At 38.5% G+C, this 25,755-nt stretch overlaps 1 pseudogene; it reads right to left on the bottom strand.

Moving 5' to 3' along the window:
• Positions 1-265: 265 nt before the first annotated feature.
• Positions 266-25,147, bottom strand: LOC126941728 (uncharacterized; annotated as a pseudogene).
• Between the last annotated feature and the right edge of the window lie 608 nt (positions 25,148-25,755).

Below are 25,755 nucleotides of genomic sequence, written 5' to 3'. Positions count from 1 at the left end.
AAGAAAAAGATGACTGCACCGAGAAGAAATTAATATTAAACTAACACATTTTCAAGAATAGGCTGAACTATTTTTCACTTCAGGGTAAGATTCCTAAGTTGTCATGCTGTGTACACAAATAAATAATCAGCCTTCCACATATAGGCATATTGTCATTTCAACAATATTCAGTCTTTTTACCAGGAGTAGATTCCATCTCAAGAAATCATCTTCTTTGCTCATCCATAAAAAGCAACTCCTCACCTGTTCAAGTTTTGTCACAAGATTATAGCAACTCAGTCCCATCTCCAGGCTCCACTTCTAATTCTGGTTCTCTCACTATTTCTACTACATCTGCAGTTACTTCCTCCACTGACATCTTGACCCTGAAAGAGTGTGGGAGTGTTGGAATTAACTTCTCCCAAACTCATGTTAATGTTGACATTCTGACCTCCTCTCATGATTCTTGGATGCTCTTAGTGACATCTAAATGGTGAATCCTTCCCAGAAGGTTTTCAATTGACTCTACCCAGATCCATCAGAGAAATCACTATCAATTGAAGCTATAGTTTATGAAGTCTATTTCTTAAATATTATGACTTGAAAGTCAAAATTACTCCTTGATCCATGGGCTGCAAAATGGATGCTGTGTTAGCACAAAAAGAACATTAATCTCCTGGCACATTTCTGTCAGAGCTCTCAGGTGGCCAGGTGCATTGTTCAGTAAGCAACAATATTTTGGAAGGATTTTTTTTTTTTTTTTTTTTTTTTTTCTGAGCAGTACATCTCAACAGTGGGCTTGAAATATTCAGCAAACAATGCAAATAACAGATGTGCTACCACCCAGGCTCTGTTGTTCCATTTCTAGAGCACAGGCAGAATAGATACAGCATAATTCTTAAGGGCCCTAAGATTTTCAGAATTGTAAATGAGCACTGATTCAACTTAAAGTCACCCGTAAAAGAGTTGGCCAGTCTTTTGAAGCTCTGAAGCCAACTAATGACTTTTCTCTAGTTATGAAAGTCCTAGATGCATCTTCTTCCAATAGAAGGTCATTTCATCTACAGTGAAAATCTGCTTGTGTAGCCACCTTCATCAGTGATTTCAGCTAGCTCTTCTGGATAGCTCGCCACAGCTTCTACAATAGAAACTGCTGCTTCACCTTGCACTTTCACGTTACAGAGATGGCTTCTTTCCTTAAACCTCAATAACCAACCTCTGCTAGCCAACTTTTTCTTCTGTAGCTCCCTTGCCTCTCTCAGCCTTCATAGAATTAAAAAGAGTTAGGACCTTGCTGTGTAGGCTTATGCTTAAGGGAATGTTGTAGCTGCTTTAATCTTCTATCCTGACCACTAAAACTTTCTCCATATTAGTAATAACGCTGTTTTGCTTTCTTATTCATGTGTTTGGCTTTTGACTTGCCTTTCTCACTAGGCTTAATCATTTCTAGACTTTGTTTAATGTGAGGAACGTGCAACTCTTCCTTTCACTTGAACACATAGATGCCATTGTAGGGTTATTAATTGGTCTCCTTTCAATATTGCTTTGTCTCAGAATAGAGAAGTCCAAGAAGAGGGAGAGAGAAGGGAGCATGGCTGATTGTAGGAACAGTCAGAACACACATAACACTTACTAAGTTCACCATTTTCTATGGTGATGCAGTTCATGTCACCCAAAACAATTACAGTAGTAATATCAAAGACCACTGGTCACAGATCAGCATAACAAATATAAAATAAAAATGTTTGAAATATTGTGAGAATTACCAAAATGTCACACAAAGGCATAAAGTGAGCACCAGTTATTGGAAAAATGAGGCCAAGTAGACTTGCTCGAAGCAGGGTTACCACAAACCTTCAATGTATAAAACATTCAGTATCTGCGAAGCACAATAAAACAAGGTATTCCTGTACTTAACAGTGGCATTTCATTAAATTCTCTCTTCCATAGAAAGTAAAGTTTTTCTTCAAAGCCTAGAATGAGTAAATACACCAAACAGTCAGACACTTACTTAAGATTCCTTCTACAACACCATGCTGAACAAATCTTAAGCCTGAGATGTTAATATCCTCATTCATGCAGTCCACAGAAGTGTCACCATTTTCCCTATTTTCTATCACAATATCAATTGGTAGACCACATCCTAAGGGAGAACAGAAACATTTAAGGTAGGTGAGGGGAAATGTCCAAACACAAAAATGTAGAACACATTTCTCTACATGAAATGTAGAGACTCGAAATGATAATGAGACCAGCCAACCCAGATGCATTTAAATAAAGTTGATCTCCCCACATATCCTATTTAAACCAGGGCATCAAATTTTTAACAGTAACAACTTCCCAATGTGTCCCCATATTAGCAAGACTACTCTATCAGCCATCTCAGACCAGCCCAGCACAAAATTCATATACAAAGCTGCCATAAAAGTTAAAAAATAATCCTAAGGACCTACAGCTGGGTGAAAGGGCTTTAAAGCATTCAGCACTCTTAAGCTGTTTTCTAACTGCATGGGTGCTGTGGAAGGAACCTTAAGTATCTGAGATTCTATGATTCTAATATAAATTACATTTGAATAAACCTAAGCAGTTCTCAGGATTACCTAATTTTAATATTCTTGTAGAAAGAATGACTTAAAATTTGACAAACTGACTTAGGACAGTTTAGCTACAGGAAAAAACAGTCTACCTCATTAATTAACAAAAACCATCAGATCTCTATAAATCTTAATCAAATCAATAATATAGGCCAAGCCTCTGAGTGGGCTTACAAAACCTTGAAATATCAGAAAACTAAAAATCTCGCTTGATTTTCATTATAAAACAGAAGACAAACACACAGACAAAGCTGTAAGAAAGAAAGACCTCATTGTCTAATGATAAGTCCTTGAGTACATGAAAGCAGTAACTGCAGTAAACAGGCAAAGCCACTGAACTTATCCGTACTTGAAGGGTACAGACAAGCCTTTGGGGGCACTAGAGAAGGCAAGACGACTCCATACACTAGAATGCTATCGGGGTGGTCTAGAAATGACTGAACAGTGAGTAATTTTGTTTCTGATTCTGTATGTGTCTGCCTGTACTTTGAATATTTTCCATAATAACCATTGTTTCTTTTTTACCATTAGAAAAATTAAAAATAGAAAATTATTGCATATTGAAGAAAAAACAGATTTTTACACAAATTATGTATTCTTTTTTTTTGTGGATCTTAATTTCCATCTGATTTTCTTTTATTTTTATTTATTTATTTTTAAAATTATTTTTTATTATTATACTTTAAGTTCTAGGGTACACGTGCATAACGTGCAGGTTTGTTACATATGTATACTTGTGCCATGTTGCTGTGCTGCACCCATCAACTCGTCAGCACCCATCAACTCGTCATTTACATCAGGTATAACTCCCAATGCAATCCCTCCCCACTCCCCCCTCCCCATGATAGGTCCCGGTGTGTGATGTTCCCCTTCCCGAGTCCAAGTGATCTCATTGTTCAGTTCCCACCTATGAGTGAGAACATGCGGTGTTTGGTTTTCTGTTCTTGTGATAGTTTGCTAAGAATGATGGTTTCCAGCTGCATCCATGTCCCTACAAAGGACACAAACTCATCCTTTTTTATGGCTGCATAGTATTCCATGGTGTATATGTGCCACATTTTCTTAATCCAGTCTGTCACTGATGGACATTTGGGTTGATTCCAAGTCTTTGCTATTGTGAATAGTGCCGCAATAAACATACGTGTGCATGTGTCTTTATAGCAGCATGATTTATAATCCTTTGGGTATATACCCAGTAATGGGATGGCTGGGTCATATGGTATTTCTAGTTCTAGATCCTTGAGGAATCGCCATACTGTTTTCCATAATGGTTGAACTAGTTTACAATCCCACCAACAGTGTAAAAGTGTTCCTATTTCTCCACATCCTCTCCAGCACCTGTTGTTTCCTGACTTTTTAATGATCGCCATTCTAACTGGTGTGAGATGGTATCTCATTGTGGTTTTGATTTGCATTTCTCTGATGACCAGTGATGATCAGCATTTTTTCATGTGTCTGTCGGCTGTATGAATGTCTTCTTTTGAGAAATGTCTGTTCATATCCTCTGCCCACTTTTTGATGGGGTTGTTTGTTTTTTTCTTGTAAATTTGTTTGAGTTCTTTGTAGGTTCTGGATATTAGCTGAAACTGGATCCTTTCCTTACTCCTTATATGAAAATTAATTCAAGATGGATTAGAGACTTAAATGTTAGACCTAATACCATAAAAACCCTAGAGGAAAACCTAGGTAGTACCATTCAGGACATAGGCATGGGCAAAGACTTCATGTCTAAAACACCAAAAGCAACGGCAGCAAAAGCCAAAATTGACAAATGGGATCTCATTAAACTAAAGAGCTTCTGCACAGCAAAAGAAACTACCATCAGAGTGAACAGGCAACCTACAGAATGGGAGAAAATTTTTGCAATCTACTCATCTGACAAATTATGTATTCTTACCAATTTAAAACATAAAGCCATTACCTAAAGTGAACAGATTTTCTAAAGAAGAAAGAGAAGCCCAACTATAAGTACTATTAATACCCTGCACATAGTAGGTACTCAATATATCTCGTTTTAAGTGTTAGCTATAGATTACCATCAGATAAGCTTTAATTTACTCATAAGCAAGTGCTCCATATATTCACACCAGAGATACCATTTGATTCCTCAGTTCTCAGAAATGTCCTCTGTTAGTAAATTTACAGTCATTTTTACACTCAACTATCAGAATTTGATAGGTTATTTATGACACTCTGGCAATTACATTGCAATTTCCTCACCAATCTAAGAACTCTTATCTACTATACAATTTATAATATCAATGTTATTTTTACTCTGCCAAAAAATAAAGTGTTTTTATTGCAGTGATTTATCCTGCAGATGTGTTACTTATACATACACATCTACTATAAATCAAGCATTGGAGATGAGAAAGAACAAAATTAACAAACATAAAACAAAAAAGGGAGTGAGATGATGTCCTAGTGAACAGCAGGAAATTAAACTCCCAGCCTTGCTTCCATTAAGAAATTTTGGCGAGATAAAGATCAAGAGCACAGCTTAAGCAGTTTGTGAACAGCTGCACAAGTCCCAAAATGATATATGATTTTTTTGCATTACAAGCTTCATTGCTAACTTGTAGCAGTTTTGGTAAATAGTTGAACAGGTACAATTAAATTTGATACATTATGGAAATACACAGGACCAAGATGAACAATTGTAAAGTAATCTAAACTTAGAAATTACTCCAAATGAACAAAAAGATTATAACTTGAAAAGTTATTTTTAATAGATATTAAAGATATCTATTAAAGCAGATAATAGTTATCTATTTATTAACTAATATATTTATTTTAATATTAATATTTCAACATTGTTTTCAAAAGCATACTGTGTCGAGAGACAAAGTGTAGCATTTGTGACACTCAGCAAACTTTTAGAAAATTAAGATAATTTTTGATACCAATTTCAAGTAAAATGTCCTTCACCATATCTCTCATAAAAATAAGCTAAATTTAAAACAAAAAAGTCATGCACTAAGATATCACAATATCTATGAGATAAGAGTAAGCAACAAACTAAAAACTACTGAAATTTTAAAAATATATTGTTGCAATTTTTTTTTTTTTATTTTAGAAATTTGACATCCTTTCCATAAATCACTACAATCTGTAAAGTATGCTTCTTCCTCATGGTCCTTTTTCTATATAGGCCTGTAAGTAACTTCCCAACATATACACTGCTACAAAGAACCACAAGTCCACTTACTCAAAAACTGGGTCAACTCCTTTTAAGCTTCCAATGCCTTTAATGTTTCAAGGCAATTCAATAATTCATTTGAAGTCAAATAGGTTGAAATCACATTCTTGGAGCTTTGACAAGAACAGTCGTTTATTGTTTACTTAATCATGTCATGCATGAGAGTTTGGTTGTGTCTTCCATACCCACCTTCCAACTCAATGGAGTCAACACTGCACTCCATTATGCCATGTACCACAAAATGGCCAGGACAAACAATAACAGTGTCACCTTCATAGCAGGCATTTATAACAATGGATCACTACAGAACTAGAAAACAACATACTTGCAAATATACACCCTCACATGGTTTGGATCTGTGTCCCCACCCAAGTCGCATGTTCAATTGTAATCCCCAATGTTGGATGTGGGGCCTAGTGGGAGGTGACTGGGTCATGGGGACAGTTTCTAACAGTTTAATACCATCCCCCTAGTGCTGTCTCATGATAGAGTTCTCACGAGATCTGGTTGTTTAAAAGTATGTAGCACCTACCCTCTCTCTCTCTCTCTTCCTCCTGCTCCAGCCATGTAAGCCTTGCCTGCTTCCCCTTCACCTTCCGCCATGACTGTAAGTTTCCTGAGGCCTCCCCTGCCATGTGTCCTTATGACCTGCAGAACTGTGAGCCAATTCAACCTCTTTTCTTTATAAATTACCCTGTTTCAGGTATTTATAGGCTGTGTGCAAAGTGACAAATATACACCCCCACAAAGCAACTTGAGTATTATTCCAAGTGCCTTCATATCTCACTCTGAAAATAGAGCCAACACTGCACACTGAAGCATCTCCTTTGGTAGTGGACTGAACCAAATGAACACCTGGTAAATGGCTACTGCTGATGAAAGGCAGGGTTCTCACTACTTCCTATATAACAGAAAACCATCTCTGGGAAGCTTTTTGTAGAATTCATGAAAACGTATGGTGAATCAGAAGGAAAAAAGCCACTTGCAGCAAGAAACTCTCCTTTTACCTGTATTTCTATCTCTTCCCCCAAGGCACCTGGCAAAGCCTGTCCGTGAATAGGGTCCACAGCAGACCAGTCATCTTGGTGAAGGAGATCTCATGGGTGGAACTACTGACCACTGGATGGACACCCTTTGCTTAGATGTTAGAATTCTGATAATCAAACACATACCATGAAGAAACCAAACAAACGTATCAGTTCTCAGTAAGACAGCAAGGAAGAAAAGATGCTAACTAGCTAAGAATTACAAAGACACACATACCTCAACAAAGGATTCTCCACGAGTTTTAGCTTTTGCTTCACCTGTTCAATCTCTGAATACAATTTTAACCCTTCAACCATGGAGATATTTTCCTGCTCAAAGCTACAATTTGACAAACTGCTTCTCAGATTAAAAAATTTGCTGTAAATCTCCTCACATTGAGACAACAGATTGTGGCAGTCACGTCCTGAAGGAACTCCAGTTTTCAAGAATGTCATAATGCCTGAGAGTTTAAAAGCAAACTGAAATCCATTGCCTTTCAGACACATTTTTTCTCATTAAGAAAGCCCATCTAGTCCTCAAAGACCCACTAAGAAAAGTGCTTTATAACTCAGGTACATGTTAAGTCTCCCTGAATAGTACTCTAAGTGGTAGCTGTTGAAAGTTTGAAGCACCACTTCATTAAAGTCACTAATTTTTCTTCTTTTGAGGAATTGTTTTTTCTTAGATCCAAACATTTGTGCTTTAGAATTACCTAAAGTTCATATTGTACAATTTGTAATCATTATTTAATAAGAAATTATTTTCTTCTCATATCTTAGATTCAAAATCTTAATAAGGAGTGGGTGGCAAGGGCCAACTGGGGAATAGGTATATAGAGCAAAGTAAATTGTTTCACAATGGTTAAGACTGCCATGTTTTTCAGAGAACTGAATGTAATTTTAAAATGTTTTAAAAGATTACCATATTTATAGGATCAAAAATTAGAAATTACTCAAATTGTCTAGTCCTTCCTTGCACTTAAAGCACTATATAAGCAAAAATTGTGATGAATATTCCCTGAGAAAGATCATGGGATTTCAAAAAAATAAACCTTTGAGATTCTGAGGGGGAAAAAATGCTGTCATTATTAGAGAATGATTAACACAAAATAACCTCGTACTGGACAACCTTACTAGCACTTGAAATTTATTCATTTACATAAATTCTCAAATATAATGACAGAACAAAAAGTATGTCTCAATGTAATAAAATAACTTATAAATGTACAGTCAATAGATATTAAACTAATGGGTTTAACACTAAAATATTGCCATTACCTGTAGTTTTAAAATAATTGCTTTATTTTTCAGTTAAATGTATATCAACTAGCTGTTCCTTAGGTTACAGCTTCTCAATTCTGATATTAGAATCACCTAGGATCTTTCAAAAATACAGATGCTCAGGCCAACATCCAGAGCAATAAAAACTGGTCTCTGAAAGTAGAGAGGTATTTTTTTAAAGTTCCCTAGGGATGTAATGTGTAGCCAAAGTTGACAACTACTGTCTTAGATGACTATTGTTTTTTTAACTTAGTCATGTTCTGAAGAAGATGGGGGGGAAAAGCAGAACAAAACCCTAATTCATATCAAATTATGGTGAACACTCAATATTTAAAATGAACAGAGGATTTTATTTTCTTGCTTTTCAAGTAAATGTATTACGTAAAGCTTGAAAAAGTAGGGATTTTGTCTACTTTGGCTACCCACACTCAATTAAAGATATTCTAGAAATCTACTTTGCAGATAAGAAATTAGGAACCAAACCACTGGTCTATTAAGTCGTGAAGATTAAGACTAAAATTTTAAAATAAGTTTCTTAGCATTTCCAATATCCATGCAAGTTAGCTTATTTCTTCTCATTAGATTGAAACTTCATAGTCTAGAACCAATAAACCAACACCATCTTCAGACCCCTAAGTTCTGAAGCAGTGTGTTTTGAATTAGAAAGGAAAGTATTTGCCACACGGTGCAAAATCAAGACAGTGATTTGATCTTGCTGGCTGATAGCTCTACTCCTATCTTAGCCCAAGGACCTCTTTAGAGTCTGCCTGCATTTGGTAACATTCCAGTCCCTCCATCAAGTACCACAGTTTCTTCTCCGTAACTAAAAACAATTCCTCCCTTATGCTGTCCCATCTGCCAGTGATGTACAAGGCATGTATGGAAATCATTACTTGTTCACACATGCAAGGTTCTCAAATCAGAGTACAATTTTTGTCCACATACAGATCAAATTTGCCAGATATGCATTATATTCTCCTACCATTACATTCTACTTCAATCAAAACCAATGACTACTCTTTAAGAGCAAGTGTATCAAACCTAGAAAATACTCAAGCTTTTTGATGTTCTGGGATTGTACTGAACACACTATAGAAAAATAAGAAATGCACAATGGAAAAATTAGAAAGGCTAAATAGAAATCACAGCCAACTTATGAAAGCTGAAATCAGACATACATAATTCTAAACCACGTAGAACCATTAACCAGATTTTCATTTTTTAAATTTTATTATTTACTACTTAAACCAAGAGAAACTTACTAAATCAAATCAAACTGCATGAAAATGTAAAGACTTCTTGCCTTGTCTTATATAGTCAAATCATCTTTCACATAGGAAAAACAAATTACCTTCTACAATTTTTTTTAATGTGAGTTCTAATTTTATTGCAGCATTGCCTAATAATTTACTGCTCATGAATATAGGAGAAAATTACTGATCTTAGGGCACCATCTAGTGGAAAGATAAGTGTCACATGTAACAAGACCAGCATAGAACAACTACTTAATTTAGGTTGCATGATTAATTTTGGTATTTTTCTATGGAAGGGATTTTCCTTGTCAAAATATGATAAATTAGAAGAATGTGTTTAGGTATTTTGGATTCATCTGTTAGTTTAACCTAGTATGTTTTACTATAGGAACTTAAGAGTAAAGCCATATAGCTTAAAAAGTATTCTTTAAAAGTTTAAAGCAAAAAAGTCTCTATAATTCAAACAAGTTCACTCTTTGAAAACAACAATTGTCATTGAATAGATGTTCACAAACCTCCTGATTTTAGACTCAGTTTATAAACAGTAAAAGCAGGTTTCTCTGCACTTGTTTGTTTCATTTAATAACTTGAAAAGGGGTTGCACTATTTGTATATTGGTCTATTTCTGTCTATAGGCCCTTGGAGTAAGAGTGTGCATGTGTGTGTGTTGTGCATGCGTGTGTATGTGTGTCTCACAAAGGTAAAATTAAGCCATGATAACTATTTTTTCAATATGTACAAGATTAGTAATAAACACAATCTCAACTGAGGTTCAACACATCTGACAAAATAATCATATGCATCATCCTTTTCTTCACTCCAACTCTTCCAAATGTTTTGGTAGGAAAACCTGAAAAATAACTTAATATCATTCAAATTTAATCACTGGCTCCAAATGTTAGGATTCTGGAGGGATGAGAGCTAAAGAATAAATCAAAGCAATTCTCATATCTCAGAGAATGCTGCATATTTGCTATGGTTATCAGTTGAGTCATACAAGATAATGGCCTTCTTTGGATCAGCTAGAGGGGTTTTTCTACAACATTCTTTTTTTAAAACTTTCTTTTTATCAGAAGTAGTATTTATTTACCGCCTATAACTGGGCAGATAGTAGTTCCATTTGTTGAGATAGAAAACACTGGGAGAGAAACAGGTTTGGGGTTGAAAATGAAGAGTTTTGTCTTCACCATGTTCAGGTTGAGATGACTATCTGACCTCCCAGTAATGATGTCAAGTGTGCAGAGGAATACACAAGCCCAGAGATCCAGGGAAAGGTCAGGGCTAGAGACATAAATCTCGGAGGTGTCAGCATATTAATAGTTTTAAAGCAGTAAATGAGATCATCTAGGGACATAATATAAAGCAGCAGTTCTCAATCCTGGTTGCACATTAGGGTCCCCCGGGACACTTTAAAAAATTGATTCCCTAGCCCAGACCAATAAATCAGATATCTGTGGAGGGAGGGGGGTTAGCATCCACATGTTTTTTAAAGCTCTCTAAGCACTTTAACAAATTTTTATGACAAAAAATTCTAAACATATAACAGATAAAATAGTATCATGAATATCATGTATCCATCAGTCAATTCCAATAATTACCCACTTAGGAGCAATCTAATTTCATCTATACCTCACCAACCTACCCTCTGCTCCTCTCCTCCCACCATCCTTACCCTGGCTTATTTTGAAGCAAATCTCAGATACATAAAATCATTCACAAATTTTTAGCTCTAAAATAAATCTTTATGCCAAAAAAGTTTTAATTTCTAATATTACCAAATACCCAGTCAGTACTCAAATTTTCCTAATTTTCTCTTTGCTGTTGTTGTTTTACAGTTGACTTACTCAAATTAGGATCCAAACAAGGCCAGCTGTGGTCCTTAATGGATGTGTCTCTTAAATCATTTTTATTCTATACATTACCCCTTGCTCTTTTTACCCTTGTAATTTATTTAATAGCTTCCCATACGCTAAATTTTGTTGATTACTTCTCCAGGGGGTCATTTAACATGTTTTTCTGTTTCCTTTCTTTCTAGTAAACTGATAGTAAGATCTAGAGCCTGATGGGCTTCAGGAAAGATTTGTTGGCAGGAATACTTCAAGTGAGGCATGATGTACTTACATCAGGAAGCGCATATAGCAAGTCCTCTAATGTCAGCCTTTCATTCAATGTCTTTCATTATATAAGGGAATAAACATCAATTCCTAGCCATAGTCACAGCCTGTGTGGAGTTTTCATGTTTTCCCACGTCTGCATGGGTTTTCTACATGTACCCTAGCTTCCCACATACGAAAGATGTGCATGCTAGCTGAACTGGTGTGTCAACATCCTCCCAGTCTGAGTGTGGGTGTGAGTTCACCGTGGGATGAAATGGCATTCTGTCTCATGCTGGTTCCTATCTTGCACCCTAAGCTGCCATGATAGGTTTTGGCCACCTGCAATCCTGAACTGGAACAAGCAAGTTGGAAAATGAAAACATGAATATGAATTACTGTCAAATAAAAAATTTTAAATTAGACAATAATCATATAATGCACAAAAATAAACAATGCAGTATAAAATCGCCCAGCAAGTCCATCAAGTTTGTGACTGGTTTGAACCACATGGTGGTAAAGGGTAGTCCTTACAATATTTACTTTGCTGACATTTATTCCTCAATTTGACCAACAACCACCATGAATGACTGCCATGACTCACTGATTCACCAAAAATTGGGTAAATAATTATTTTGTTTTCTTACATGTATACAGGATTCACATTTATTTCAATGTTCAAGATTAAAATTGTTTTGGGTCTTTATTAGAAGTTTGGTGATGTTTTTGTGACCAGAAATATGCCATAGGACCTTTAACTTTTGTTTATATGTATTAGCCTATGGTAACATTAGTTTTGCTGTTTCACTTAAAGTTGAAGTTTCCAAGAACCTGTCAACAACAGTAAGTGAAGACCTCTATAATGCCTAGCCATCTCTTTTTGTGAGGTTAAGACTGATCAATGGATTCAGGTGTTGTCAACCTGATTCATCCACTACAAAGTTCTCTATTAATTTTTTACCTAAAGATTATAGCAGTCATGGAGGATCACTGCCTATAACCTTTATTTCATTAGTGGTTACAAAATATGGATATTCTATCATTCCTTCTTCATGTAGTGGTTGGAACACGTCTATAAGGAAAATCCCCAAGTTATTATAATGTGCTTCCAAGGTAGAGTAGATTAGAAAAAGAAGAGTAATAGGATTGATCCCTTGATAACTCGAACACTCTAAAAAGTTAGAGCATGAGAGAAGAGCTGGGCAAGATGGCTAGAAAACCAAGCCAGTGAGACACGAAATGAACAGTGCTGTCACAGAGGCTGAGAGGACAGTGTGTTAAGATGGGAATGGAGGAGGCGGAGCAAGGTGGTAGAAAAGAAGGCTCCTCTGATCATCCTCTGTGCAAGGACACCAATTTAACAACTAACCACACAGAAAAACAACTTCGTCAGAACTAAAAATCACACGAGCACCTATAGTACCTGGTTTTAAGTTCGTATCACTGAAAAGAGGCATGGAAGAGATTGAAAAAACAGTCTTGAATTGCCAATGCCACCCCTCACCCACCCTCCTGTGTGGTACAGAGAGCATATCTGGGCGCTGGAGGAGAGAGAGCACTGCAATTGTGAGGCGTTAAACTCAGCTGTCCTGCTACAGCAGAAAGGAAAACTGGACCAAACTCAGCTGATGCTCACCCATGGCGGCATTTAAACCAGGCCCAGCCAGAGCGGAATCACTCCTCCCAGCAGTCCAAACTTGAGATCCTGTAAACCTCGCCACTGAGGGCTAAAGCACTTTGTGTCTCTAAGTAAACTTGAAAGGCAGACTAGGCCATAAGGACTGCGACTCTTAGGTGAGTCCTAGGGCTGAACCGTAGGGCTGAACCGGGCCGAGAGCACAGTAGACTTGGTGGGGGCACACAACCTACTGAGACATCAGCTGAGGTGGCTAAGGGAGTGCTGGCATCACCCCACTCCTAAACCCAGACTGCAAAGCTCACAGCTCTAAAGGAGACCCCTTCCCTCCACTTGAGAAGGGGAAGAGTGGTGAGGTCTTCATCTTCCATCTTGGATACCAGCTCAGCCAGAGCAGGACACGTCACCAGCCAGATTTGTGAGGCTCCCTCACCCCACATTCCAGGCCCTAACTCCCAATCCCCAATGACATTTCTAGACACATCCTGGGTTACAAGGACCCAGTCCTGCCAGCATTCATCGCTTGCCAACTGAAGACCCCTTGGGCCCTGAATAACCAGCAGTGATACCCAGGTACTATGTCAAGGGCCTTGGTGAGCCACTGAGACTTGCTGGCTTCAGGGGAGACTCAGCACATTCCCAGCTATGGTGGGCCACAGGCCGAGACTCCTTCTGCTTGAGAAAAGTAAAGGGGACTTCATCTTGCACCTTAGATACTGGCACAGCCACAGCGGGGTAGAGTACCCAGTGGGCTATTAGTGTCCCTAATTCCGGGACTTGATTCTTGAATGGCATTTCTGGACCCGTCCTGGGTCAGAGGGAGGGAAGCCCACTGCCGTGAAGGGTGAGTCCCAGGCCAGGCAGCATTCACCACCAACCGAGTCGAGAGACCTGGGGCCTTACGGGAACATCAACAATAGTCTGGCAGTAGTCCTTGTGGCCTGGGATGGTGGTAGCTACGGGGTGAGGCTCCTCTGCTTTTGGAAAGGGGACAGAAGTGTGAGAAGGACTGTATCTTGTGGTTTGAGTGTCAGGTCAGCCACAATACAACAGAACACCAGGCAGACGTCTAAGGTTTTGACTCTAGTCCCTGACTTCAGGACAACATCTCTGGATCCAACTGGAGCCTGGGGGACCTCATCACCCTGAAGGGAAAGACACAGGCCTGGCTGGCTTCGCCACTTGCTGATTGTTAAGCACCAGGTTCTTGAGCAAACATAGGCAGTAGCCAGGATGTGGTTATAGTAGGCCTTGGGTGAGACTCAGTGGCATGCCGGCTTCAGGTCTGACCCAGTACAGTCACTGTAGCGGTGGCCACAGGGTAGTTGTGTCACTCCACCCCCAACTTCAGGCAACTCAGAAGAGAAACTCTGCTTGGGAGAAAGTAAGGGAAGAGAACAAGAGTCTCTGCCTGGTAATCCAGAGAATTATCCTGGATCTTGCCCAAGACCATAAAGGCAGTACCTCTATGAGTCTACAAGAACCATAGTGTTACTGGACTTGGAGTGCCCCCTAAAGCAGGTACAGCTTAGATCACAACACTCAAGTCTCTTCAAATATCTGAAAAGCCTTCCTAAGAAAGACAAGTACAAACAAACCCAGACAGTAAAGACTACAAGTAAGTACCTAACTCTTCAATGCCCAGACGCAGATGAACACCTACAAGAATCAAGACATTCCAGGAAAATAATACCTCACCAAATGAACTAGATAAAGCACCAGGGCTCTTCCTGAAGAAAGAGCGATACATGACCTTTCAGACAGAGAATTCAAAATAGCTGTTTTGAGAAAACTCAAGAAAATTCAAGGCAACACAGAAAAGAAATGCAGAATTCCATCAGATAAATTTAACAAAGAGACTGAAATAAAAAGAATTGAGCAGAATTTATGGAGCTGAAAAATGCAGTTGGCATACTGAAGAATGCAACAGTGTCCATTAATACCAGAATTGATCAAGCAGAAGAAAGGATAGTGAGCTTGAATATAAGCTATTGGAAAATACACACTCAGAGGAGAAGAAAGAAAAAACAATGAAGCATGTCTACAGGATGTAGAAAATAGCCTCAAAAGGGTAATTCTAAGAGTTATTGGTCTTAAAGAGCAGGTAGAGAAAGAAATGGGGGTTGCAAGTTTATTCAAATCCTCCTTAAGGATAGGTCATATGTTAGGTATCAAAACAAGTCTTCAAACATTCAAAAAAACTGAGATAATATCAAGCACCTTCTCTGACCAAAAGAGAATAAAACTAGAAATCAATAAGAGGAATTTTGGAAACTATGCAAATACATGGAAATTAAACAATATGCGCCTAAATGACCAGTGAGTCAATGAAGAAATTAAGAAGAAAATTGAACAATTTCTTGAAACAAATGATAATGGAAATACAACATAGAAAAACCCATGAGATACAGTAGAAGTAGTACTCAAAAGAAAGTTTATAGCTATAAGTGCCTACATCAAAAAGAGGAAAAACTCCACATAAATAATCTAACAATGCATCTTAACGAACTAGAAAAGCAGGAGCAAACCAAGCCCAAAATTATAAGAAAATAAATAATAAAGATCAACACAGACATAAATAAAACTGAAATGAAAATACAAAACATCAATGAAACAAAAGGTTGTTTTTTAAAAAGTTAAACAAAATTGACATACCCGAACTAAAAAAAAAAAAAAAAAAAGATAAGAATAAATAAAATCAAAAATGAAAAAGGAGACACTACAACTGATATTGTAGAAATTCAAAGAATTTGATTCCTAGTATCACTGGTGGATAGTATAAGCAACTATATACCAATAAATCAGAAAATCTAGAAGAAATGCACAACTTCCTAGATATATACAACCAATCAAGATTGAATCAGGAAGAAATCTAAAACCTGAACGGACCAAGAAGTAACAATGTTGAAGCTATAACAAAAAGTCTCCCAGTAAAGAAAAGCTCGGGACTGATGGCTTCACTGCTGAATTTTACCAATCCTCCCCAAACTATTCCAAAAAATAGAGAAGGGGGGAATACTTCTAAACTCATTCTACAAGACCAGTATTACCCTGATATCAAAATCAGACAAAGATACATCAAAACAAAACAAAACAAAACAAAGAAAAGAAAAAGAAAGAAAACTACAGGCCAATATCTCTGATGAATATTGATTCAAAAATTCTCAACACTACCAAACCAAATTCACTAATATATTAGATCATTCATCATGATCAAATGTAATTTATCCCTGGGATGCAAGGATGGTTCAACATACATAAATCAATGTGACATATGATATCAACAGAATGAAGGATAAAAACCATGTGATCATTTCAATTGGTGCTGAAAAGGCATTTCATCAACATCCCTTCATGATAAAAACTCTCAAAAAGCTGGGTACAGAAGGAACATATCTCAACATAATAAAAGTCATATACAGCAGACCCATAGCTCTTATCATACTGAATGCGGAGAACTCAAAGTCTTTCCTGTAAGATTTGGAACACAAGGATGCCCACTTTCACTACCGTTATTCACCACAGCACTAAAAGTCCTAGCTAGAACAATCAGAAAAGAGAATGATATAAAGGGCATCCAAATTGGAATGGAAGAAGTCAAGTTATCCTTATTTGCAGATGATGTGATCTTATATTTGAAAAAAAACCTAAAGACTCCACCCAAAAACTATTAGAAGTGATAAATTCAGTCAAGTTGCAGAATACAAAATCAATATGTAAAAATCAGTAGCATTTTTATATGACAACAGTGAACAATCTGAAAAAAAAATATATAAGTACCCCCTTTTAAAATAGTTACACATAAAATTCAATACCTAGGAACTACCCAAAGAAGTGAAAGATTATAATGAAAACTATCAAACAGTGATGAAAAAAGTTAAAGAGAACACCAAAAAAGGAAAAATATTCCATGTTCATGGAATGGAAGAAGCAATTTTGTTAAAATGTCCATACTACCCAACGCAATCTACAGATTCAATGCTATCATAAGGAAAAAGAACAAAACTGGAAGAATCACATTATCTGACTTTAAAATTATATTACAGAGCTATAGTAACCAAACTGCATGGACTGGCATAAAAACATACACAGAGACCAATGATAAAGAATGATAACCAAAAAACAAATCCCACACATACAGTGAACTCATTTTCCACACAGGTGCCAAGAACATACACTGGGAAAACTATAGCTTCTTCAGTAACTGGTGCTGGGAAAACTGGGTATCTATATGCAGAAGAAGGAAACTAGACTCCTATCTCTTGCTATACACACAAATCAAATCAAAATGAAGACTTAAATCTAAAACCTCAAATTATAAAAAACCCTTAAACTATAAAACTACTACAAAAAAAAATTAGGGTTTTCTCTAGAACATTGGTCTGGGAAAAAACTTATTGAGTAATACCCTACAAGCACAGACAACCAAAGCAGAAATGGACAGACGGGATCAAGTCAAGTTAAAAAGCTTCTTCATAGCAAAGGATACAATCAACGAAGTGAAGAGACAACCCATGGAATGGGAGAAAATATTTGCAAACTACCCATCTGACAAGAAATTAATAACCAGAATATACATGGGGCTGCAAACAACTCTATAGGAAAAAATCTAATAATCAAAAAATGGGCAAAATATTTGAATAGCCATTTCTCAAAAGAAGACATACAAATGGCAAACAGGCATATGAAAAGGTGCTCAACATCATTGATCACCAGAGCAATGCAAATCAAAACTATAATGAGATATCATCTCACCCCAGTTAAAATGGCTTATATCCAAAAGACAGGCAATAATAAATGCTGGCAAAGATGTTAAGAAAAGGAACCACACCAGGCACGGTGGCTCATGCCTGTAATCCCAGTACTTATGGAGGCCAAGGAGAGTGGAACACTGGAGGTTGGGAGTTCGAGACCAGCCTGACCAACATGGAGAAACCCTGTCTCTAGTAAAAATACAAAATTAGCCAGGTGTGGTGGCACATGCCTATAATCCCAGCTATTCAGGAGGCTGAGGCAGGAGAATCGCTTGAACCCGGAAGGCGGAGGTTGTGGTGAGCTGAGATGGCGCCATTGTACTACAGCCTGGGCAACAGGAATGAAACTCCATCTCAAAAACAAAACAAAACAAAACAAAAAAAGAAAAGAAAAGAAAAGGGAACCATTCTACACTGTTGGTGAGAACGTAAATTAGTAAAATAACTATGGAGAACAGTTTGGAAGTTCCTCGAAAAACTAAAAATGGAGCTACCATATCATCCAGCAATCCCACTCCTGGGTATATATCCAAAAGAAGGAAAATCAGTATATTGAAAAGATACCTGAACTCCTACATTTATTTGCGGGACTGTTTACAGTAGCTGAGGAACCTAAGTGTCCATCAACACATGAATGGATAAAGAACACGTGAGACTTATACACAATGGAATACTATTCAGCCATAAAAAAGAATGAATCATTTGCAATGACAGAGATGAAACTGGGGATCATTATGTTAAGTGAAATAAGCCAGGCACAGAAATATAAACATTGCATGTTCTCACTTATTTGTGGGATCTAAAAATCAAAACAATTGAGCTTATAGAGATAGAGGGTAGAAAGATGGTTACTACAGGCTAAAAGGGAAGTGGGGGGTGAGGGGAAGGTGGTGATGGTTAATTAGAAAGAATGAATAGAAACTATTAGTTCACAGCACAACAGAGTGACTACAGTCAATAACATAATTGTACATTTTAAAAGAACAAAAAGAGTCTAATTGGATTGTTTATAACACAAAGGATAAGCACTTGAAGAGAAGGATACACCATTCTCCATGAGGTGATTATTTCACATTGCATGCCTGTATCAAAACATCTCATGTAACCCATAAATATATAAACCTACTATGTACCCGCAAAAATTAAAAATAAAAAAATAAAGATAGAAGTAGTGATCAAATACCTAGAATGCAGTCAAAAGGTCAAGCAGGATGAGATCAGAGAAGTGTCAACTGGATTTGAGAACATGGAAGTCTTTGGTAATCTTGAGCACAATTTTCATGGTGAAGTTAGACTAGAAGTGTTAGGGGGATGCCAAGAAGTACAGACCGTCTGTCTGTGACTATATATAACTCTTTTGAAAAGTTCTGTGTGAAAAGAAAGGAGCACTAAAAATGAAGCCAGCTATCTTTTAATTCTTATGGATTGGGCTGTCAGTCTCTTCACCCTCTAGAGTCTATTTTTTTTTTTTTAAATGAATCTAGGCATGCCTTTACTCAATTCAAAAAAACCTCTGCCGGCCCTTTGTTGCCCTTAAAATGAAATCCTAAACGTGGTAATATAACATGGATTCATAATTTAACTCCAATTACCTCTCTTGCCTCAGAGCCCTTGTGGATAAACTCTCAATTTCACAAGCTCTTTCAAACCTCCATGTAACATGCTGGTCAGGCTGCTGGAAGTGTCTTCCTTCTCCACCTGGTAAGCTTGTATTTACATCCCACAACTCAGCTCAGATATCCTCCTCACCAGTACCATGCCGGGCACTTACACATCATTCATATCTGCACCTCCCCAGTCTTTATTCCTTTAAGCCAGAAACATGGGTATCAGCCTTGACTTCCACATCCACTCATGTCTCATCCCCCATAACCACTTGACCACCAAGGCGCAGCTATTCTACTTTCTCAATAAGCTTCTGCCCCACTCTAGACCCCTCCATATCCCCACTCTAGATCCCTCCATATCCCCACTCTAGATCCCTCTGTGTCCCCATTCTAGACCTCTCCATATCCCCATTTTAGACCTCTCCATATCCCCACTCTGGACCTCTCCATATCCCCCACACCCTCCCATATCTCCACTCTAGACCCCTCCATATCCCCACTCTAGACCCCTCCATATCCCCACTCTAGACCGCTCCATATCCCCCACTCTAGACCCCTCCATATCCTTACTCTAGAACCCTCCATATCCCCACTCTAGATCCCACCCTATCCCCACTCTAGACCCCGCCATATCCCCACTCTAGACCCCTCCATATCCCCATTCTAGACTCCTGCACATTCCCACTCTAGACCCCTCCACATCCCCACTCTGGACCCCTCCATATCCCCACTCTAGATTTCTCCATATCCTCACTCTAGACCCTTCCGTATCCCCACCTCCCTATCCATCTCCCTCCATTTATTTTCCACACAGCAGCCAGAATGAACCTTTAAAAACACAAAGCAAGTCATATTCACCCCAAAATAAAAACCCCTCAATGGTTTTTCATGCTCTTACAAAATGATTCACTGGTTGACAGAGCCCTGCACTGTCTGAGCCCTGCCAACCTCTCTACCCTGACTTCCTATGCCTCTCCCAGCACTATGTTCTGGCCACATTGACCTTGCAGCTCCTTAAACCCACTGAGTTCCTGAACCTGTTCCCCCATCTCCGCCACCCCTTTCACCTGCCACTCCTTTCACCTTTTAGACCTAAATTCGAATGTCATTTCCTCCGGAAATAAGCACAGAACGGCAACCTGACCCAGTCTTAGGACACTCTGAAATTCTTCATGGTGCTCACGGCTCCTTCCAATTGCATCTGCATCCTTATGTGATTATTCTATACAGCTTCACCTCCCACCTGTAGACTGGCAGCTCCCCGACAAAGGTGTTGGTTTTGTGCACCAGTCATACCCCACCCTCAACTGAGAACCCAGCACTCCACACTTACCGAATCAATGGGCAAATGAAAACCCTCATAATTTGACCTTCTCTAGTCACTGACCAGAATCTGAGTCCTCAACATGGAGAGTAAATGTAATCAGGCTCCTCTTGGCCAGGCCTGGTGGCTCACGCCTGTAATCCCAGCACTTTGGGAGGCCGAGACAGGCGGATCACAAGGTCAGGAGATCCAGACCATCCTGGCTAACACGGTGAAACCCCGTCTCTACTAAAAATACAAAAAATTAGCCGGGCATGGTAGCGGGCGCCTGTAGTCCCAGCTACTCGGGAGGCTGAGGCAGGAGAATGGCGTGAACCCAGGAGGCGAGCTTGCAGTGAGCTGAGACCGCGCCACTGAACTTCAGCCTGGGTGACACAGCAAAGACTCCGTCTCAAAAAAAAAAAAAAAAAAAAAAATTCAGGCTCCTCTTCCTTAACAGGAACTCTTACCAGTTCCAGGTACTTGTCTTTCTACCAACTTCTATACCCGTAGAGATTGGCACCCTCTCTCCTAATTTCCTAAACTCATCAGTTATCCCTTCACCTTCAAATGCTTCGACTGACAGACTATTTTAAAGCAAGAGAAACATAAGGGAGTTATTTTGGTCCTGGACAGAAACCAGTTCTTTAGATTTATATTGCTTGGCTTAAAACTGAACACCAGGGTTAAATGTTCTTGCATGCAATTAGAGATTGTCCATAAGATGTCAGAAGCAGCGTCTGAGGCACTCTGCTTCTTTATCAAGTATGTAAACTAAGCTTAGCAAAACCTGGTTAGCTGACTAATGGTATAGAAACAGGAAAGTACTTTCAAAACTACAAAACACCAAGCAACATTATTAACTATTATGATCATTGCATTAGCCAGTCTTCCAGTTACTAGAAGAATATAAGTCCATTTTTACATGGCTAAAAGTAGCCCTCTACAGTGAATATACTTATATATAGAAAATCCAAAAGAACTATCTGTATCAGGCACTATCTGATAGAAGATTTATCTGAAAAAAATTTTAAATCATACCTATTAATATTAATCCAGGTGTGGGCTTTCTTTCTCAGGTAAGTGACAAAAGTCTGCTTGTACAAGTGGAAATAACTGCCAAAAAGGCTGAATGGCAGGAACACATCCCCTAGGGATCCGGGAAGCAGCCTCAGAAAACACCTTCTCTGACCAGATACCTCCTTGAAGAAAATGTGTATCAGTTAAATGACTGCATACATCATCATCATGGTATACAAATATACCAACCATAAGCCTTAGCATCCGTAACTTTTAAGTCGGTTTCTAAATATACACAAACCAAATTAAGAATCCCCTACCTTTTGTTAACATTTGGGTACTAGGTAAAAGACAAACAGGAATGCTTTGTACTGTACTATTTTTGTTAACTTTTCTGTGAGTTTGAAATTATCCCAAATGATTTAAAACTTTTTTTTTTAAGCTTAAAAAAGATTATCCTATCATTGAATATTTTAAACTATTGCCATGACCAAGTTTACAGTTTGAATTTTAAAGCTGGGTCTAACACAGACCAGAATTACTTCAATTCATCCAAAGTTTCTGGCCACAAAGTGATTTTTATCAACTTACCTTCATACCTGACATGCTCAGTTGCAAGTGCTGTCTAGTCAAACACTCCAGAATCATCAAACACCACCCAGCTCCTGCAGGAGCAACTGATGTTCCTTCAGCTCGAGGAGCTCTCTCATACACTCCAAGGTGAAAGTGCTTGCTCAAGATTCACAGAGGTATGGCTCAGCAAGCTGCACCACTGCCTTCAAGGCTGAAATGGCCACATCTGTCACCTAAAATGTAAAATAATGTGACTTAACATGTGGAAATCAAAATTAAGCTCCACGTATAAAACACTACTAACAGTGATTTTTTAAAAGCATGCAATAGGGGCAGGGATTCTTCTTCCATTATGGAAGCCTATCCTTCCATAAAGGATAAACAAGAGAGGCCTAGCTTTTAGTCTCATGGAACTTACATTGTAATCAAGAGAGTAAATAAACAAGATAGTGATGAGTAGGTGACAGAGAGTAACTAGCAGGGTGGTGATCTGGTTTTGCTGGGATGGCCAGGAGCAGTCACCTCTGAGCTGAGAATGTAAAGGAAGCAGCCATCTAAAGAGCACGGAAGATGCAAAAGCCCTGTGGCAGAGATGGGCTTGGCCACTGAAAGAGCAGAAAGGTAGTCCTTCTTGCTAGAGCCAAAGGGAGGAAATTGGGAGCGGGGGAGAAACAGTAGGAGATAAGGTGGGAGAGAAAGGCAAAAAGACCAGGACACATAGAGCATCAGGCGCTTGGATTTTACACGTTCTCCAGCACAATGAGAAGCCATAAAGCCAACACGGAGCCCTTGGTAAATGCAATGCATTAGTAGTTTTAAGCAGAGAAACTGCACACTTCTTTTAAAACAATGACTTTGACTGCTTTTAGAGAAGTGACGAGGGCAGGAGGGGCGGGCACTATCATAACCCAATGAAAAGGCCTGAACTTCAACTGAAGATATTGGCATAATCCAAAATTTAAAAACTCACAAGGAAGAGCTGCAACCCACTGCCTCGTTCATAATCACTGCAGTATGCAATGCCATTTACTAAAGGAGCTGCAAAAAAATCGTGTATTCACACTCCTTGGTTTAACATTTTAGCTTAACAGGGCTTTTTGTGGTTCAGTTAACAAACACTGTGAAAAACTCACAGCTGTAATTGGAGTGCAAATTTAATGTAAAAGGCCCAGTCAGTTGAAAAATAAGATTGTTTTTACTTTCTGCAATGAGACACATTATCAAGAGATTAACCACATATCTACAAATTTACTAGGCAAAAATGGGATAGTTTTAAAATGCCTCTTTGGTTTGAGCCACTTAATGGGCTACAACTCAGAAGGTAAAAAATTAATGGAAACTGTTGACTTCATAATTAGGCCTCCTCATTTTTTAAACGATCTCAAATACTTCCTCCACTTCATAGGTTTATAATCCAGTTCCCCTTGTCAAAGGACACTGAAACTTAAGCCACTTTAATTCCCTGGTAGCTCCTCCTCAATTGCCTTTAAAATTTGCGGAACACTTCCTACACCATGGCAATTAGATGTGAAAAACATGCTATTTCAATCAGCTCATAAACTTTAATTAAAAATAAGCACTTTGGCTCTAAGAGTCTGAAGTAAAGTGCTTATAGCTTGAGACAAATGTCTTAACAACAAAATTAACTTCACCTCAAGCAGCACCTTGAGCACATTATGTGCCAGACTGCACGCCATCCAGATGGCTCAAGGACCTTCTCCAAGAACTCAGCTGTGAATTTCCGTGCCTCAGAGGCCTTGCCGTCAGCTACAAACAAATTAAACACAGTAAGAAGTGAGAATGCAGAAAGCAGAGGAAAGTTAATAAATCCACTTAAATCCATTTTCTCAGAACCAACAACTGGCAATCTGAGGGACTGAGATAGGCAATCTACTTATAAACTAAAAAGATAAAAGGGGCAAAAAAGGCCGGGCACGGTGGCTCACGCCTGTAATCCCAGCACTTTGGGAGGCCTAGGTGGGCAGATCACTAGAGCTTAGGAGTTCGAGACCAGCCTGGGCAATATGGCAAAACCCTCTCTCTAGAAAAAATACAAAAATTAGCCAGGTGTAGTGGTGCATGCCTGTAGTCCCAGCTGCTCAAGTGGCTGAGGTGGGAGGATGGCTTGAGCTGAGAAGCAAGAGGTTGCAGTGAGCCAAGATCATGCCACTGCCCTCCAGCCTAGGTGACAGAGCAAGACTCTATCACCAAAAAAAAAAAAAAAACCCAGAAAAGAAACAAAAAAGAGAACCTACTCACCTAAAATGTAGTCTTGATAGCCTGGATTACTCACAGAGCAAAAGTTGATTTGTTTGGAAGATTTCTAGGTGAAGTGGCTTTTTTCCCTCTGGAATAAAACTTCGTAAACTAGAACCTGGCTTATCAAGACAGCTACAACCACTGAGTGAATCTTCATTTTGAAAGAAACCTAAAAAACCACAAAAAATAAGCAGGCGTAAGTATCCCAGATACTTCCAGTGCTCGTAGAGTGCTTCTGTCTTCACATCCTTGCTTGAAATTCCAAACCAACAAGGATTTGAGTATGAATGCTCTACTTTTATCTCTATTACTGTCAGAAGAAACAGCTTTACAAACTTAAAAATATCTCAAAATCCAAGTTCTACTTAAAAACAGTAAGAGCTTAAGACCTTTCACAAGTTAGGTTTTTGTTGTTATGTGGGGATTTGGGGGAAAGCAGAGAAATAACGTTGTTTTTTAATCCAGTGGAAACCACCTAAGTTCTTCTAGGGATCTTTACTATAGTTAGCAAGTTATAAAAGTCAAGTATCTGTTATTTTTTTCCCTCCCAAACACTGCCATAAAGCAGCATTAAAAGAGAGAGCTGATTTCCTATACTCCCTCTCCAATGGGTTGAAACCTCTTTATTTTCTACAATATCAGTCTGCCAATGGCTCCTCAATAAACAGGGATGAGAGATTCTTAATAATGCATAAGGTTTACTTCACTAAGACTACTACTAGGTTCCTCCTCATTAATTTCAATGACTGTGTCTAAGGAAAAGATCAGAAAATGCAAATCACATTAGGTTTGGGCTGTATGTAATTATGTTTCATAAGGCATGATTCAGCCAGTGGCATATCTAATTCTGTGTAATAAGATGTTTTTAAAAGAACGAAATGACTATTAAATAAGCAATGCTGAGGGTAGCACTTAGACTGGCAGAGTAGTTTCCGAAGGCGGTTTCAAGGAAGGTGTCTGAGACGGTAATTAGCAGCAGTCTTTCTTCCCCCACCACCTTTGATTTTCTCCTTTCCCTTTCTCCTTCCTTCCATTCCTTTGTCCCGGCTCAGGCCTCTAGAATTCCCTGATCCCACAGATGAGATGATCAAAGCAGGCAAGGGTCTACTACTGTTCACAAACACTGACGCGCATGAGCCTTAGAGGGCATCAACACCTCACTGGCTGTGTGACAATCTG

Source organism: Macaca thibetana, chromosome 19 (assembly GCF_024542745.1).
Source record: "Macaca thibetana thibetana isolate TM-01 chromosome 19, ASM2454274v1, whole genome shotgun sequence".
Classification (NCBI taxonomy): Eukaryota; Metazoa; Chordata; class Mammalia; order Primates; family Cercopithecidae; genus Macaca; species Macaca thibetana.
Note: the sequence above shows the minus strand (reverse complement) of the source record. Positions and strands in the feature narration are given on the sequence as shown.